The sequence below is a fragment of the Puntigrus tetrazona genome, chromosome 20 (assembly GCF_018831695.1).
Source record: "Puntigrus tetrazona isolate hp1 chromosome 20, ASM1883169v1, whole genome shotgun sequence".
NCBI classification, from domain to species: Eukaryota; Metazoa; Chordata; class Actinopteri; order Cypriniformes; family Cyprinidae; genus Puntigrus; species Puntigrus tetrazona.
The window spans coordinates 19,721,883-19,740,375 of NC_056718.1; the positions used below are offsets into that span (position 1 = coordinate 19,721,883).

Below are 18,493 nucleotides of genomic sequence, written 5' to 3' on the forward strand. Positions count from 1 at the left end.
TGTGAAGAGAGGGTCCTGGGGTCAGGCCCAACTCTGTTCCCAGATGAAGGCCTGCGCTATGTCTGTGAAAGAGAGCGTAAGAGACATTTTATGATGGATATAGTCAAGCGCAAAGAACTGATAAAGTGAAGCAATAGTTCTGTGGTTTGTGTCAGAGGTCGTGGAGGGTCAGCGACATTTACATTTTAATATAGTACGGAATAAAAGAGCAAAATCTCACCTGTTCATTTAATGCACATAAACTTTCAGAATTCAGTATGTGCAGGAATGCATTTTTGTGAGTACAGTGGTGTTCCTAAAAAAGTTTAAAATGACCACTAATTAGTGATTAATCCATGTCATTTTTAATTAATCCAGCACAGAATTGTACTTTGTAGATTTAGAATTGTAAAAACTGTTTGCATTATATATATATATATATATATATATATATATATATATATATATATATATATATATATATATATATATATATATATATGAAGGGTTAGTTTGCAAAAATCATGTTTTAATTTTTATAAATTGTGTTTTTCCAGTTAATCTAAAACAAACTGCAGTTGGGTTATTTTGATTGGTTCAAAAACAACTAAAACTTGTAATATTGTATTATATTGCTGTTTTTACTCTATTTATATTAAATACATACATAATACATAAACAAACTTAGTGAGCTGGTGAACATATTTTGAAAAGCACCAGCCACTGAGAACTTGAGGCCAAATTAGGTCTCAATTTATATCCTATTAAATATTTTGGCCTTCTTTGTTAATAAAAATATGATATGTTGTCATTTTTTTTGTTACAATTCCTTATTGGTATGCAGCTTCAAAACCCACGCTAGGTTCTGAACAAGTGCTCTAGTACAGCCACAAGTCTCTCAAGATCAGTCTGGAGAGGCTGAGAGTCGTTTCAGCAGATCATGAGGGGTTTGGATAGCGGGGCATTAATGATTACCCCTCACTGTGATTTGTTAGATGGAATGTGTGTGGGTGAGCGGGCTCCTTGGAGAACACTTGAGCTCTACATGCGTGCTGAGACACATCTCCACACCTCTAGAAGCATACGATCTTTGTTTTTTCTGCAGAGGTTTGGCATTATAGCAATTAGACTGTAATCACCGTAATGAACAGAATAACCGTCTATTATCCAAGTGCCAACTTCGACTCCTAGCTTGCTTCTGGGAAGAGATTAAAAGGTTTTCTGAATCTCCAAAACTTGTCGCGAACATGTTTTGTAAATATTTGAGGGCACCGAACGATTAGAGAAAAATCATTATGGTGAGGAAAGATGCGCACATGCACACGCAAGAAGAACAGAGAACTCACAAAGGATTAGACGAGTATTTTATACAACATAGTATAGCATTGTATACTGCATAATTCGGCTTTGAATGTAAAATGAAATTAACATTAATTTAGATGATTCATCCTAATTAAGCAATCATAATAAGGATTGATTTATATTAATAGTAAACAAAAACACAATAAAGAAATTAGCGACTACAATAAATGCTTCATTTACTAGCCTAATGTTTTGCAGCCTGCAGTCAACGTAGACAATGTGCCAAACCACACGTACTGAGAGCAGACAGCTCAGAGTGAGTCAGGAGCATGCTCATTCACACAGGACGTCTTCTGGTGTTCACAAATAGCTAGATGGGGAACAGAATGCAGGGGTCTCGCGACACGTTTTTAAAACCATTTTTAACAAGTCCGAAAAAAACTCTCCACTCGTGGTGCTGAGAAAACAGGAAAAGATGTCTGTCTGGATGTGCACTTAGGCACATTGCAGCTAGATGGATTTCTCTGTCTCCCTCTCTCTCTCTATGTGTGTGTATTTTTATATATATTTATGTGTGTGTGTGTGTGTGAGTGTAGCATTAATAATTAATAATAACTGTTTCCTATTTTAGTCCTATGATGACAAAGCTAAGTTTTCATGATCCTTCAGAAATCATTCTAATATGCTGACATGGTGCTCAAGAAATATTTATTTTTATTATAAAAGGTTTTTTTTTATATTAATTATTAAATATATTCTTTTATAAAGAAAAATATCAGGTTTGTTAGTGTATATATATATATATATATATATATATATATATATATATTATATATATATATATATATATATATTATTACTAAAGCAAGTTTCCATTTCACTCAATGACAAACAGCTCTGCAAAGGCATTACCTGCAAAAGTTTCACTTCATTGCACATACCCACAATGCCTTACACACCAACCTCAATAATAGCAACAGACGGGAAACAATTCTTATATTTAAAAGAAGGAAGTGATAGAAGAATCGTATCAAAAATCTTAACCTTACATACAGCACTGACATAGATGTCTTGGCTATATATTGGACATTTTCCATTGAGTAAACAAGCAAATACGACTCCAAGCTGTGTCACTGAGAACAATCAATACTCAAGAACATCTCAATGCATCACACGGCCTTGATTTTCACATCGAGGTGTTTAGACCTTAATAACGCTGGTGAAAACTCCAAAACAGTGAATCAGAGCTGATTAACCTTTCTATAAGACTTTTGATTGACATTGCCCGCTTTTCTTGAGCATTACAGTGTCTGTTTGGTTAGCAGCAACGTGATTCACAACTGGTATCTAGCACATCATTGGTTCAGTCACAGAATGACACACAAATAGCTGCTCTCTCACTGACTGTACATCTCATCCTTGCACTTGTCAAAGAGACAAGTTCAGACCTGCCGATCTGATGACACAGACTTAAACACCCCAGCATCCCAGCTTCAAGCAGGCTGGCATGCTCATATCTAGGGAAAGCCCAGTAAATGTGGTCTGCTTTTTATTTAGTGTGGAAATATGATTATGTGTTGCAAAATGGGGCTTCGGTAAAGCTGTGGTGGCATGTTAAAAGCATATCAGAATATCAACATGTCATGTAATTTCGGTAAGGCTCATAACTCTTCCTTTAGATGGCGTTTCCACCACAGATGTGGGGTCAAATGAGGCAAGATCTGCAGGGGACGAGAGAGGGTTTTGACTGTCTCTATGAAAGAAGGGTGCCACCTGGTGACTAACAGAAGAAGTGAATTTACAAGGGAGCCCAATGGGATTGTCCATGCAAAAAATGAAGAAGTCTTACCCTCATGTTGTTATATGTGACACAAAATAAGGTATTTTAAAGAATCATGGTAACCAAACAATTCTGGTTCCCATTGACTTCCAAACAATGTTTTCACCACAGTATAGAAAGATAAAAAAGTTTTTATTCTCTTTAGTCTCATGGTGCACACTTTTTCACCTGTAGCTCAGAATTTTTCTTAGAATCCTAAGAATATTTTCTAAGAATAGAATTTTTTTAGAAGATATAAACTTACAACTACCTTTTTATTTTCTTGTTCTGTGACAAAAAAAAATCTGAATTGAAAGAAGTAAACTTTTTTTCTGAGGAAAAAAAACTGAATTATTAGATATAAAGAAATTTCAAGAATTTAATTTTTATTCTGGGGCCAAACGGGTTTCCATTATGTGGCCAAAAATGGAAGTCTTTCCATTTTTTGCCAACATTCTTCAAAATGTCTTCTTTTGCATTCTACAGGACAAGAAAGTCATACATGCTTCAAACAGGCATGAAGGTGAAGAAATGATTTCTTAAAGTACGCAATGACTGTCTGGTTTAAAATTATTATAAATATTTTCTCATGCACAATGCACATGGTAGCACTCTCATAAAAATGAAACAGATGTTCAGCTCTACATTTAAAAATAAAACAATAAAGTAGCTTTATGCTATTATCCATGACCTGAAGTGTTTGCATTGGCTTGCACAATGGTATTAATGGTTATAATGATGATAGCTCACTCATTCTCCTTACAACCCAGACTCGCTCATCCAGCATGCCTCCATCTTTTCAGGCACGTGAAACCATGTCAGTTGTTTGTCAAACACTGGCTTCAATTCACACCTGGCTTCCTTTAATGAATAATTTGCTTAAGGTTGCGTAACCCGCTCTATTTCTGGTCCTAATGCAGGTGGTCAGAGTGGATCGACGAGTTCATCAAGACGGCTGAAAAAAAAATAGCTGTTTGACATCTGTTTTGCATATATCACACTATTCATGGCCTATTTTTTGCTACACGTCACTTGCTTAATTCTGCAGCGAATAAAGATGCAGTGTAAACGTATGTATGAGTTTATGATGTTTTGCAGCAACATTAAATAATAATAGAGAACTACTTACCCATTGTTTAGAAAAGACATCTTTTGGGTCTGATTCAAGTTCCAAATGCAATGACAAACTGCATTTTTGATTCAGTGAATTTAAGCAGATCATTGCTACATTTTGTGGTTTGGGTTATATTCTGTGCAAGTTAATAGCATTTGGATATAAATCAATAATTTAGTTTGTAATCATTAATTAATTAACCCACTTACAGTAACCATTTTCAACCTAGTCTCATAAAAATACGTACTCTCTGTGCACTTTTTTTGCAACACCGTTAAAACACAGGTTCGATACGTGAACCCTGGCAATTTTTATTACATTCTTATAAGTGCATAACGCTGTTTTTATTATATTAAATATTAATTTAAAGTTCTATTATGTCCCTACACCAAATCCAATCCTAAACCTACCCTAACCCTAAAGTGATATGCAGTGATATGTACTTATTGTTACATATTTTGCTTTTTATTTTGCTAAAAAGTTGAGATCAGGTACACCATTTTTTAATCTATGGGCATTCTTGAATTCTATTTACTGCATAGAGCTTCATTTTGTTTGCAGGTGGTTATTTTTAATGTCACAATTTTTATATTTATAATCCATTCATAGGATATCAGAGTAACCAATATTATAACTGACGTCAGATACTGCATATATCAGATTTATGATTCATCAATCCGCAGTGAAACCAAGTTTAGACGGTAAACGCTTCTTGGCTTCGCTAGAGCCAGTGCTCTTTTTATGTTTTAGAGTGATTTGTAAAGCTAACTGTGATCTATCTTTGTCCTTTTCAGCACACAACAGTTCTTCCTTTTATCATAATTGAGATGAGAACAACACACCATCGATATCCCAGCAGGACCTGTGGACTCTTCATGTGTGCATGTTTGCTGTGGGATATGTCGTATGGTAAATGTCTCTTTTCAGCGCAGTCATTTTTAATATCACACCGTGCTCATTTACAAAGGACTCCCTGTAGGTATTAAGATCAGGGGAAACTGGCTTTGCATTGTTCTAGCACGGTGTCAGTCAAAAGAAAGATTCCATCTGGTCACCTGATCTTCCTGACCTCCAAATCATTCCCCGATGTCTTTCTGCATAGTAATTAATTTGCTTGAATTCTGGCGATTTCCACGAATAGGGTAAACTTTGGGCTCCCATTACATTGTAAAAGCATTAGAGGCACAAATCCTATGTAAACTATCACCTAACGTGAAATGAACCCAGCAAAAGGCACCTGCATCTCCGATTAAAACAGAGACTTTAGGCTAAACCTGTGAACCTGAAGACATTTTGGTGTGGTTTAAACCAGCAGCAACAATTATTGAATTATTATTGAATTCATTATAAATGTTTCTTATTAATCATATTTATTTATTTGCAAGCTAATAAATAAATAAATAAAAACAAAGAAACCAGGACTTTAAACTATTTAGATACTAATTGATTTATTGTTCATTCAATATTAGTTTATTTTGTAATAAATGTGATAATTAACATATAATTATGAATAAATAAAAGTAAACATGAATAATGTTTCAGAATAATAAGCATCATAATTTCTGTCTAGAAAATAACACATTCAAAAATATTGGTTATTGGTTAATATTGATTAAAATATTGGTTACAAGAATGAAAATAATAATTAAAAACATTAAAAATATATAAATGGGGATTATCATTTCATAATCAAATAATCATACTTTTTAGAAAAGAATATATATATATATATATATATATATATATATATATATATATATATATATATATATATATATATACACACACACACACAAAGAAGGGTTTTCATACTATCCAATTAGTCTCAAACTGGCAACAACAGTGGAAAACTGCAAACCTCATATAAAATAAATAGAAAGTAAAACAGCTCGTATAACATTTAGCTTGACCTCCTGAGGTTGACAAGCACAGTTTGATGCGGGGAAGAGAGGTATTTTAAAAGTTCCGAGCCCTGTTTTGTACACAATTCATGGAAAGCGCCTTTTGTAGCTACAAGCCCAATTTCAGTGCCCTAGAAACCTCCGGAAAATAATCAGCCAAGGATTTATTTAGTCTTGCATTTAACAGATTAATTGGCAATATGAAGAAAGTCCTTGGAGCCAAACTAAACTAGTTTGACAGCATGGAGGAGGCCTCTGTCAAAATCACCTCAAGTATAAGATTATCAGCACACACCTCTCTGCCTTATTTCCCTTCCCTAAATTAAGCTGATTAGGCATTGCATTTTATTTAGTCAGGGAATAAGACTTGCCTGCAGTTGTTAAATCCATAGGCAGCTTTACATGAGGATTACCTTCCAGAGACGGCTTTTATACACACCATTTCACAGGACCCTCTCGAGGCTGAGAAAACAAGCCATACGAAAAGTAGGTAGATGGGCCTTCTTTAATATTCATCAAATATTAAAGCTAAGGTTATGAGTGCAGGAGTAGATTAAACAGGCACAATCCATTACATAAACGGGCTGTCAGACCGTAGATTATAACCATGTGACTGCATTAAAGTCGCTCCAGCAAAAAAAGAATTTAAGCAGCGCCGCACCGTAACAAAAAGAGCAGTGTCTAGCATTCACAGACATGAATGGTAGACACATTGACTTCTGCAGCCTTTCAAGCGCTGGATTTAGCAGACAGAAGGACAAACACATTAGACAGAGGTAACAGATTTTCTCTGTCTCTCTCTCTCGTAGGATGTGCTGGGTGCACAGTATGACGGGGGTGTGGGTTTATCCCTTGCTGGAGCACATCGGGCCCATGGCCAGAACGCTCTTCTTCGTCTGCCTCACGGCTCTGATCAGCGTCTACTACGTCTTGGGAGAAATCCTGAACAACTACATTTGGGATTCCTCAAAGAGTAAGTTAAAGAATGAACGTTCTGTCATCATTTACTCCCCCTCACATGCGTTCCGGCGTTTATTTCTTTCGGTTGAATTTCTTTCTTCTGTGGGACACATTAGAAGGTATTTTAAAGGATGTAGGTAACTCAACAGAAAATACTATGGAGGTTGATGGGACCCAACATTTTTTTAAATATCTTCTTAACGGGATGGTTCACCAAATAAATGTCATTCTGTCACCCTCATGTCACACCGACTTACTCCTGAGAACAAAAAACAACACCATAAAAGTAGCCCATATAACTGCGCTATATTAGTCTTAATTGTGGCCGATATTGCTGATATTAATAACATTCTATACAGTTTTGTCTAATTAAATAAAATAAAATCAATAATTTAAATGTTAGGGTATCACAACTTAGGCAAAGTTATTTATTTTAAGATTGCTAAAGGCCTTATTGAAGGGATAGGTCACCCAATAATTAAAATTGTCATCATTTTTTTTTTTTTAGTCACCTTAATGTCATTCAAAACCCATGAGTCTTTGGTTAATCTTCAAACACACACATTTTAAGATTTCAAAGTTTCTGTTCCTTCATTAAAAGGAAATTTGGCTTTTTATATAAATACAAAAAGAATTAAGCAATCCTTTTATTATATATTATATATATTTTATTGTATAATTTTTGGGGTATTTAATTTTTTTATTAATATTTTTTTAAATACTTTTTAAACTTTTAGTGATTGCAAATAAATGTAAAAATAAGGGAATGAGAATTAACAAATATAAATCCAATATCAACTATTAACAATAATTTACAATCAATCTGTAATATCAGCCAATCAGTCACTCACAACATCCAAATTTAAATATGCAAATGTTTTTACCTAGTAAAATTGCTGTAGTACTTTAGAAGACTTTATATATATATATATATATATATATATATATATATATATGTGTGTGTTACTGTGTTTATAGTGTGTGTGTTACCCTTGCCCACACCATGAGAAATGATCCCATTCTACAGGATTAGGATTTTGTGTATGATCCACCATTGACTGGAGTACATGAGTTTGTGTGTTTATCATGTCTAGCTACAAAGCTTCTTGCTCCCAACCCACGCTGGGATAGCGGCTAGAGACATTATACACTTCCCTCAGGTACATATACATCCCGCTTAGCTTCCTGATGCACCCACGCACACTCCTCCACCTGTTAGCGCTATAGACTGGGAGCACTGCATCGTGGGTGTACTGCCGCCAAAGGCAGCGTGCAGCAGATGGGAACGGAGCCCGTGAGCAGTCTGAGAGCAGCAGACGGCGAAGGCTTCTCTTCCTCCCACCTGTTTGACACTGACCTGCAAATCACCGAAGCAGCGCAGCGCGCGCACACACACACACACACACACCTCAGGCTCTCTCCCATGGAGCTAATCTATGTCCCTTTATCCTCAGTACAAGATCTCCCTCTTATGTCCAAACAGTACCATAATCTCCGAAGGCCCCTCCAGCTAAACTAACCATGAACACTTCCGTCACTAATGCTTTCTTCTCTCTGACTCACAGCTTGTCGAAATGCACAATCAGTTGCCAAAAGATCACAGATCTTAAATATGTCAATGCAGTATTCAAAATATTATGTGCATATATTAAAGAAAATACTAAAACAAACTAGCGATATTTCAGGATGCGCAATACTTACTTTTTTACTTATTAGCATCTGATAAATTATGCTGAAATGGGAAGCAAGACCACATACTGATAAATTTTAATTTAATGAAAACTCTTTATAATAAGTGTCAAACATTTACAGCATTTATAATTTGAATTAATTTGTAAAGACGTTATACTAATACACATTTATTGTTTCAATAAAATAATAATTATTAAGTAACCTTAGATAATTATCTAATAGTGTATTTATATTTTAAAACTATATACAGTACTAGTACATTATAGACAGTTATATTGTCAAATATATTGTCATATTTTTAATTTAAAATAAATGTTTTTTTCTTGATGGCAAAAGCTGTGTCACATGATACTTTGGGTGCTCATTAAACATTTCTTATTATTATTACATTATAAATGGACCAAATTAAAGGATTTTTCTAATTAAAAATACATATTTTAATATATCTCTTTATTGCACCTAATGCATTAACTAATTAAACGTTTTCCCAAAGCGTTATCATTTAATTTATAAAGGCACAATTAAAACTGAAAGCAAAGTGCAGTTCACACGGTATACTGTTTTCACATGCCTGCCGTAATATAACACACAGCACAGACCTTTATAAAAGTTACTTTTGGTTAAGATTCTGCTTTGGTGCCCAAACAATAAAATAAAATAAAAAGGCCATATAGTGCCTGAAATATCAATTACTCAGTATTGAAAATATCACAATTGCAATAAAATAGCTCTCTTGCTCCTGTAATATTGCTAAAATATCCATCATATCATTCCAGGCCATAAAATGTACTGGTATCAACATCAGCCAAAACATCTACAGTACTGTGCAAAATTTTTAGGTATGAAAAAAATGCTGTAAACAAAGAATGCTTTCAGAAATATAAATAATGATCATTTATTTTTGTCTATTTACAAAATGCAAAGTGAGCGAACAAAAGAAAAATCTAAATCAACTGCCTTTTGCCTTTGCATCACTTCTTATAGGTACTCTTGCACAAAGTTGGGGATTTTGTAGGATTATAGTCAGGTGTATGATCAACCAATTCCAACAAACCAAAGTGCTAATGATCATCAATGTCACACGTACACCCATCTATTGTCCGGAGAAGTCTGGCCAGAAGTGGTCTTCATGGAAGAGTTGCTGCCAAAAGGGAACAAGGCCAAATGGCTCAAGAATGCATGTAAACACAAGAGCAGGTGCTCTGGACTGATGAGTTTTTTTTTTTTGCTGTAGCAGAAGACAGTTTGTTCGTCGAAGGGCTGGAGAGTGGTACAATAATGAGTGTCTGAAGCATGGTGGAGGTTCCTTGAATGTTTGGGGCTACATTTCTGCAAATGGAGTTGGAGATTTGGTCAGGATTAATGTTGTTCTCAATGCTGAAAAATACAGGCAGATGCTTATCCATCATGCAATACCATCAGGGAGGCATATGATTGGCCCCAAACAAACAGCCAAAGTCATTAAGAACTATCTTCAGCATAAAGAAGAACAAGATGTACTGGAAGTGATGGCATGGCCTCCACAAAGCTCTGATCTCAACATCATCGAGTGTGTCTGGGATTACATGAAGACACAGAAGGATGTGAGAAAGCCTAAATCCACAGAAGATCTGTGGTTAGTTCTCCAAGAACAACCTACCAGCCGAGTTCCTTTAAAAAAACCTGCGTGCAAGTGTACCTAAAAGAATTGCTGCTGTTTTGAAGGCAAAGGGTGGTCACACCAAATATTGATCTGATTTAATTTCTTCATTTACGAAAATAAATGTTTGACACTTCCATTTTTTAAATCATTCTTCGTTTATAGCATTTTTTCACACCTGCCTAAAACGTCTGCTCAGTACTGATTATTGATGCACACAAAATACTATCCACATAAATGACATTAAAAAAACTTTTTTTCTTTTCTAGGCATTCTGGAATCAGACAAGACCAAAACTGACTGAAGACTGCCACAAAAGTTACCCTGCCTCTTTTCTCTTCATCTGAATTCAAATCGGTTAGACTTTGGAGTTCAAACCAATACTATATAATTATCTTGGTCTCCTGAGACATTTATTTCATCACCATGTATGTCCCTTTAATTTAAAAAGCACAGACTCTGCATCGGCTTGAACATGGAATTGAATAATTCATGTTTACAATTTATGATATGAATGTTAAAGAGTATTTCAGAGAACCTCGAGCGTTGTGTGAGCGTTGAATGATGTGCACTGCGCACATGCATGCTGTATTCGTGTGTGGCAAAGCCAGTATGTCAAACCACATCACATATATAACTCACGTCAGGTATTATTTACGGAGGGATGATTTATGTTTAATGTGTCATTCTTTTCCCCTGTAAAACAATAAGCAACACCTTTATATACACAGTAGCATATGGCAAACGCACATGAGCACAAGATAAGTTGCTTAGATGAGCCGTTTATGGTGTTTCTGAAGCCATACAAGTTTTTGATCAAGATGAACAGGTATTACCGCAAGAAATCCAAACACTGTCAGAAGAGAAACTGACCTTTCTCTACTTGGTGACACTTTATAAGAAGCTCTAACAGTAGCTTACACGAGCAAACGAACAACGAACAATTACATTTTTAAAGCATTGACTTAATAAAAATACAGTTGTTCATTTTTTGTTTGGTAGTTCATAGCGAAGTAACAAGTTAACGCTTTTATTTAAAAACCTTTAATAATTAAAACTAGTGCAGTTAAATGATTAATCAAGATTAATCGCATCCAAAATAATGTGCATATTTATTATGTATATATTAAAACAAACATGCATGTATAAAAAAAATGCTGTTTATATATTAAGTATTTTTATATGCAATATTAAAATATATAGACAACTTTTTTCGACAAATATGCTGTATGTATATATACACCCATAATAAATATTTTAGATGCGACTAATCACGATTAAGCGTTTGACAGCACTAATAGTAATACACATACATACATGTAAATACAGATAAATATTTTCAAAATATGCTGTATGTGTGTATATTAATATATACACGACAAATATACACATTATGTAAACAAAAACATTTTGGATGCGATTAATCATTCGACAGCGATAAATTAATGTAGTAAGCTTTTTTGTTGACCAACGGACCTTTATTATAAAGTGTTTCTCCCATGTTTTATCTCAAAGGGATGTAATGCTTCATATCTTATGAATATGACCAGCCTTTGTCATTTACTTCACGAACGTGTTGGGGTTCTTTCTTTTATTAATAAAACTCAAAAACCATTTTCTCGTTGTCGTTTTTTCCTGTTCTTCCAAAGCCGTAGAGGAAGCCAGACAAGAGGAAGAGCGAATTAAAAGCTTCACACAGCGATTTTCTTTCCTTACACTCGCACATACACAGATGCACCGCAATTCTGTGGGAAAAGTAGAGCCAACGTTCAATTACCAAGGAAAAATTGTTGTACTTATGATTTAATGTTTGTCCTATATTTTCTCTGGCCTTTTCGCCCTCGCCTTTTAAGACGCAGATGTTGCCCAAACATAACAATTCCTTTGTGCAGAGCTGGACATTTTTTAATGAGAAACACACACATTTCAGGCCTGGAGGAAAAGGAGTTTGCTCGACAAGGAATTGCAATCACCTTTGATGGACAAGTCCAAATAACCAGGCCCCCGCTGAACTTCATCCCCTTAAAGTTTGAACCGCTGACTTTTTAAGTCCAGAACGTGTCCCAAAAAGCCAAGAAAAAGAATTTGGTGCAACATGATTAAAACACGAGCCTCTCTCGGCGGTTTAAAAGAAAACCGATAGTGAGAAACATCGATTATCACATCTACACTTTCAGACAAAACTGTCAAAATACTCTCCTGCTTCATGCTCGCACCTCATCATGCATTTTATTCTCAGAGGAATTAGTCAAAAAAAAAAAAAAAAAAAAAAAGAGAGATGCAGAATACCTTCAACACTGCCTGGCAATTGAATTTTGTGATTATTCTTATATATTACAGGTCTGCCTGACAACACTTTTGTTGACAATTTAGTCTGTGCGCTGTGTGCTTGGAGGCATGTTGAAAGCTAGTCAAAGTGTGTGTGTGTGTGTGTTTAAATTCTCTGTCAGAGTGTTAATTTCAGAACGACACTTCATAGTCTCTCATTAGCACTGCCTCTCCTGCATGCAGAAGTACCAAAGTGTGCGGTTCCCTAACGTGTATTAACGAACTTAAAAAAAAAAAGATGTAAATGAGGTGAGTACAGCAGAATTTTTGCAGCGTAAATGATGTGTGGGATGCATTTGAAGGACAGCTCAGTGACAGATAAACCGCCTGGCTCCACACGCGTATATAAATGACTGCGCGTGATTAACACTTCATTTACTTTCATAATGCACGCCCTGGTCTTGTGAGCGATTTATTGGTATCATAATCATAATCTTAAAATTATTGAAATTTTAACCGCTTGTATGTCAGGAGTCTAAGAGAACATGAACAGAACAAAAAAAAAAAAAATTTTCTGGGGTCAGTACATTTATTGAAAGAAATACTTTTAAACGTAAAGGCAAACTTTTGCAAAGGTTTTCTATTTCAAATGAATGCTGTTCTTCTACTCTGTATATTTAACAAAGATATAGTATATTCTAATTATGTGAAGAAAATTATACTGCAGACTGGATTAAAAATTCAGCTTTTCAATTATAAGAATAAATTCCATTTAAAATATTTATTATAACAGAAATATAATGTTTTTCACAATATTACGTTTTTTACAGTATGCACACTTAGTGAGCAGAAGAGACTTGGAATAATAAATTCAGTATTTATTATTTAATATTAACACTATTAAGTGTTATCAAATGTATCAAATCAAAATAACTTTCCTTCTCCATTACAGTCCTTTGCAGGCAATTGGATGATGTTCACTCTATTTAAAGCTGAATGAAGCTTTATGAAACATAGTATATGGATAAAGAGTTAGAGACTAAATATTGTTGTCAGTCCATGTGAACAGGGACAGCGTAGGTGGTTGCAGCTTGTTTTACGATGTTCTTTATTCGCACTGACTCATGGCGTAACGCTGCCAAGGCATAACACCTGTTAAATGCTTACCAGGTGTGCGACCGGCGCTCTGTTGTTTTGAATCGGTTACCAAGGCCATACTATTTACACAATGAATCTAAATGATTATTTTTATTTATTAATGACAGCTCCTGTCATTTCAATATCACCATAGAACAGTCGTATTAAAAAAGCCAGCTGTGAGCACGCAATGTCTGATCATTCATCACAAAACAATAAAACCCATGGGTCCTCTGCTAACAATGACAATAACAGAGCAGTAACTGACCGAGGATATTTTTCAAATATATGATACGGCCGGCAGAACTCGTAGCCGTGTAAGACGACAGGCCTTGAAAAATGACAGCCCTAAACATCTCAGACACCTCACATCTACTTCCAAAACCGCTTGATTGCTCTTTCATACGCACTCCACAGAAAACTCACTTCCAGCCACTAATAACATATTACATGGCAATTTAATAACATGGGGTCTAGAAACCATTATGAGCTATGATATACTTTAATAACCAGAAGCGCAAACATGACACGAACTGCTTCACAACAAGTGGAAGTGTGTGGATCATGAATAGTATTGTTAAGCTTTATTAATAATATTGTTAGCTATTAACAATACTTGAAAAAAAGAAAACTAAATTAGTGCAATCAAACAATGTATTGCATACAAAAAAATCTGAGTATATGCATGTGTACATAAATTCATGCATATGTGTCACGCTTATATATTAAATGTATTTATATATTTTAAAAATCTATGAATATTAATGTATACATGTAAATTTTTTTAATATATACTGTATGTGTGTTTATATATACACATAATAAATATGCACGGATTATATTATGTCAATTTTAAATGATATATTATACACATTATATAGTACATATTACAATATATTATACGCAAATATTATGTAAAAAATAAGAAAAATGTTAACTATAACAGAAAAAAAAAGAATGCAAAATTAAACAACTAAATGATTTTACTTTTTCCAAGTTAGTATGCATCAGATATAAATTAATTAATTTGTACAAGCGTAAGGAAACACCTTTGAAAACTTAATCTAAAAATGACTGAAAATTTGTTTACTCATCTAGCATCAAACCTGTGTGACTTCCCATCTTCCTGCAAAATCTAAATCAAAGAACTTAAATTTTATTATACTTTTAATCTTTATTTACTTCAATCTTTTCATTAAAAGTGTGTGTGTGTGTATACACACAAACTCACACGAACAAACAAACACACTCTTTATAAAATTCAACTTTCATGCTCCATTGAAGAAAAAAAAAGTCGTGTGAGAAAGTACTGACAGAAATTAATTTTTAACTATCCCCTTAAAGTTTCTGGCTATGAAGTAAGTGGAAACTCCACCTGGGTTTGTCCCGCATCTGCTAGTGAGCCCAAGACTGAGATCATCGAGAGTTCAGAAACAGTTCTCTGGGTTGTATGAGGACACAAAGAGAGCAAGAGCTGGAGAAGAACCTGCTCTTTAATGCAGAACAGGCTCAGTCTATTGCTTCTACACACTGTTAACAGACAACTCACAGCGGCCAGCCGCAGAGAAGAAGAGGTCTGGAGGTTTACGAGCTATGTGGTCCAGATAATGAGCCAATGTGGTTCTTCAAATAGTAGATCAAATCAGTGACCGCAAAATCAAACGTCATTGAGATCCATTCACTGACAAGCTCTTGTAAAAGTCTCAAAGTCTAAATGTTTTCCATTTCAGCTCAAAGGAGCAATTGTTTCGCTCTCCTCATCTCGCGGTCCTCGTTTTACCTGAATGACTACAGCGACATCTGGTGGACTGATCAAATCTTTCCTCACTTTAGGTTTGGGAGCTGGAAAAAGAAATCAGTTTAAGAAACGGGACAGTGAAAACATTAAGAGACATTAGCATGCACGCATTAACCAGATTTCCCTTACCATTTGGGTTTTCCTGTTTATAAAATGTCTTGAGCATGTCGACGGCCTCTTCTGCTCTATAGCCAGCGATGCACTGTAATAAGCAAGCAAGCACGCGGCTACAGCAAAAATATGTCATGTGGTCTGGGCTACAATTTAGGGAATGTGGATGTTTTGACAAGAAAAATATTCTGGCCACACAGAATTGTTTTAGAATGTAAGGAACTGGCTTCCTTTTTGGATCAGATGGAATTTAAATTTAACTGGAGAGGAATCGGAGGGAAATTCTTTTACCTTAAATGAAGTTCCAGTGTGTGGCAAATGATCTGATGAGACGTCCAGGACAGATCCACAGCCTCCAAACCGCTCATTTTTGCACCCATATACAACAAGAGGTATGTCTGTCTAAACGTTAAGGTGTCCTAAATGTTAGTCAATAGAATCCTAGGTAAATGCGATTGCATTAAAAATGACTAGACATGACTATAAAGAGCTGTGAGTGACACAAAGATCTACACTACCGCTCAGATTTTGGTCTCAAGTAATTAATGCTATTATTCATATAATCATATTAAATTGAAAGTGTCAGAAATATTTCTATTTACAGTAAATGCTGTTTTTATTTTATTGTTTTACTTTCTGTTCATTTGAAAGAATTCCACAAAAAAAACATACGATGGTTTCCACAAAAATTTTAGGTAGTAAAACTTTTTTTAATATTGATAATAATAATAATGCACCAAATCAGCAATGAAAATGATTTCTGAAGGATTGTGTCACTCTGAAAACTGTGTAATTAACGCAAAAAATATAATAAAATAAAAATCACCCCTAACCCTAAACATAACTGTAAAAATTAATGTTAAAAATAAAAATATATATATTTTAAAGTGTAATAATATTTTTGATCTAATAAATTCAACCTCTGTGGACATAATAGGATTCTTTTAAATAGATTAATGCTAATGTGTGTGTAAACTTTTCCTAAACTAATTCCAGGAAAAAACATGCATGATGGTTTCACAAAAATGTTAGGCACCACAACTGTTTTTAACAATAAAAATAATAATAAATGTTTCTTAAGCACCAAATCAGCATACTAGAATGATCATGTTACACTTAAGACCGGAGTAATTAATGGACGCAAAAAAAATAAATTCAAACAAATATTTTGGATATAATACATTCAGCTTCTGTGATAGTGATAATAAGCTTCTTTCAAAACCATTTACGGTACTGTATGTGTACACTTTTCTAAACTAACAGTTGACCACACTTTGGCATCAAGGATACGAAGCAGTCGCAGAGCAGCAGCACACATGATACATGGCTCCACTGTCACATAAAGTACAGTCTGTTCACACACCTCCTTTGGGTCCTTCTCTGAAATGGCACCAATCAAGCACTTGATCCAGTGCCACCATTTCTGCATGCCGAGTAGCCTTGGGCAAAACAGGCACAGACGTGAGGTTGTTTCATCTATTCCAAGGTTTCTCTGTGCTCTAATAGAAAGAACCATTAATCAAATTCCTAACAGAACGGGAACTGTAATATGTGGGTCAAATTAATGAGATTATTAAAATGAGAAATTAGAAGTTAGTTCTTAAAGCGTAACCAACACTAAGTTCTTTGAAAATGTACCTCACCTTGAGTGTGCACATCTTAATAATGATTTGATCATAAATCACTTGACAGAAAATAATCTTTCCAATGAGACTTATTTTTGACAGTCTCTAAACAGTTACACATTCACACTGCAAGCCTCAGATATCAATGTTAATTTAAATTCAGAAACTGAATGTCTATAATAGAAGAGGTGTATTCACAAGACCACATCTTCTGTGCATTCCTGAATAACTGAAAAATATGGTTAAGTAATTGAACAATTAACAATATATATATATATATCTACACACACACACACACACACACACACACACACAGGGGATTATAGTCAATTACATTAATATTCAAGTTATTGTTATCTTACAATAATTCCAAGAAGCATAGTATGACTTATTATTGAAGGCTATAAATCAATTACTATAAGTTATGAATTATTAAATTATCATAATTAAGTGAAGATACTTACATTTTTGTTTCATTCACCTCATTCCTTCCCTTTCCAATGATCTCGTTGTTAAAAACCATCAGACAGCCAACTGGAACCTCTCCATTCTCAAGGGCATCAAGTGCCTTTAAATGAATAAATATGTTTAGAATTTTAAAACAACCAAAAATACATTCACCATGTAGGCAGGCACACACAATACACATTTACCACGACAACCAACATGTCATAGAAACTGGTACAAAAACTGTGGAAAATCTTTACCAGAAATTACACAGAAATCGTCGAAATACATACGTATTTTTTGGACTGATTCAAAGGACACGTCGTTTTATTTTATTGAGATTTCTCAGTCAAAATAACAATGCAGTAAAGTAACTTTAGCAACTAAAGCACATTTGAGGGGAGATGCCAGTTAGCATTGTAACGCAAATACAGTGAAGACCAACTGTAAACATCAGAGAGCTCTTACCATGCCAAAGGCCTTTGACATCCATGTTTGTATCTCACTATCTACCGGCTGCAGAAAATCACTTTTTTCAGGTTCGACACTGTCTCCTCGCATCTCCATCGGTATCCTCGTCAAATCTAACGTATAACCGTAAAAAAATAAAGCAGCGCAAATCAGGAAAGTAACATTTTAGTGACGCACACGTGTTTGCGGGGGAACGCAATAGTGGACGGACCGTTCAGGGCGGCCGGTCG

At 34.8% G+C, this 18,493-nt stretch overlaps 2 pseudogenes; one reads left to right on the plus strand and one right to left on the minus strand.

Annotated features, from left to right (window-relative positions):
• LOC122324985 overlaps window positions 1-10,837 on the plus strand; it is a 35,688-nt pseudogene extending 24,851 nt beyond the window's left edge.
• Window positions 10,838-14,784: 3,947 nt separating this feature from the next.
• LOC122324998 lies at window positions 14,785-18,490 on the minus strand (annotated as a pseudogene).
• Window positions 18,491-18,493: the final 3 nt, after the last annotated feature.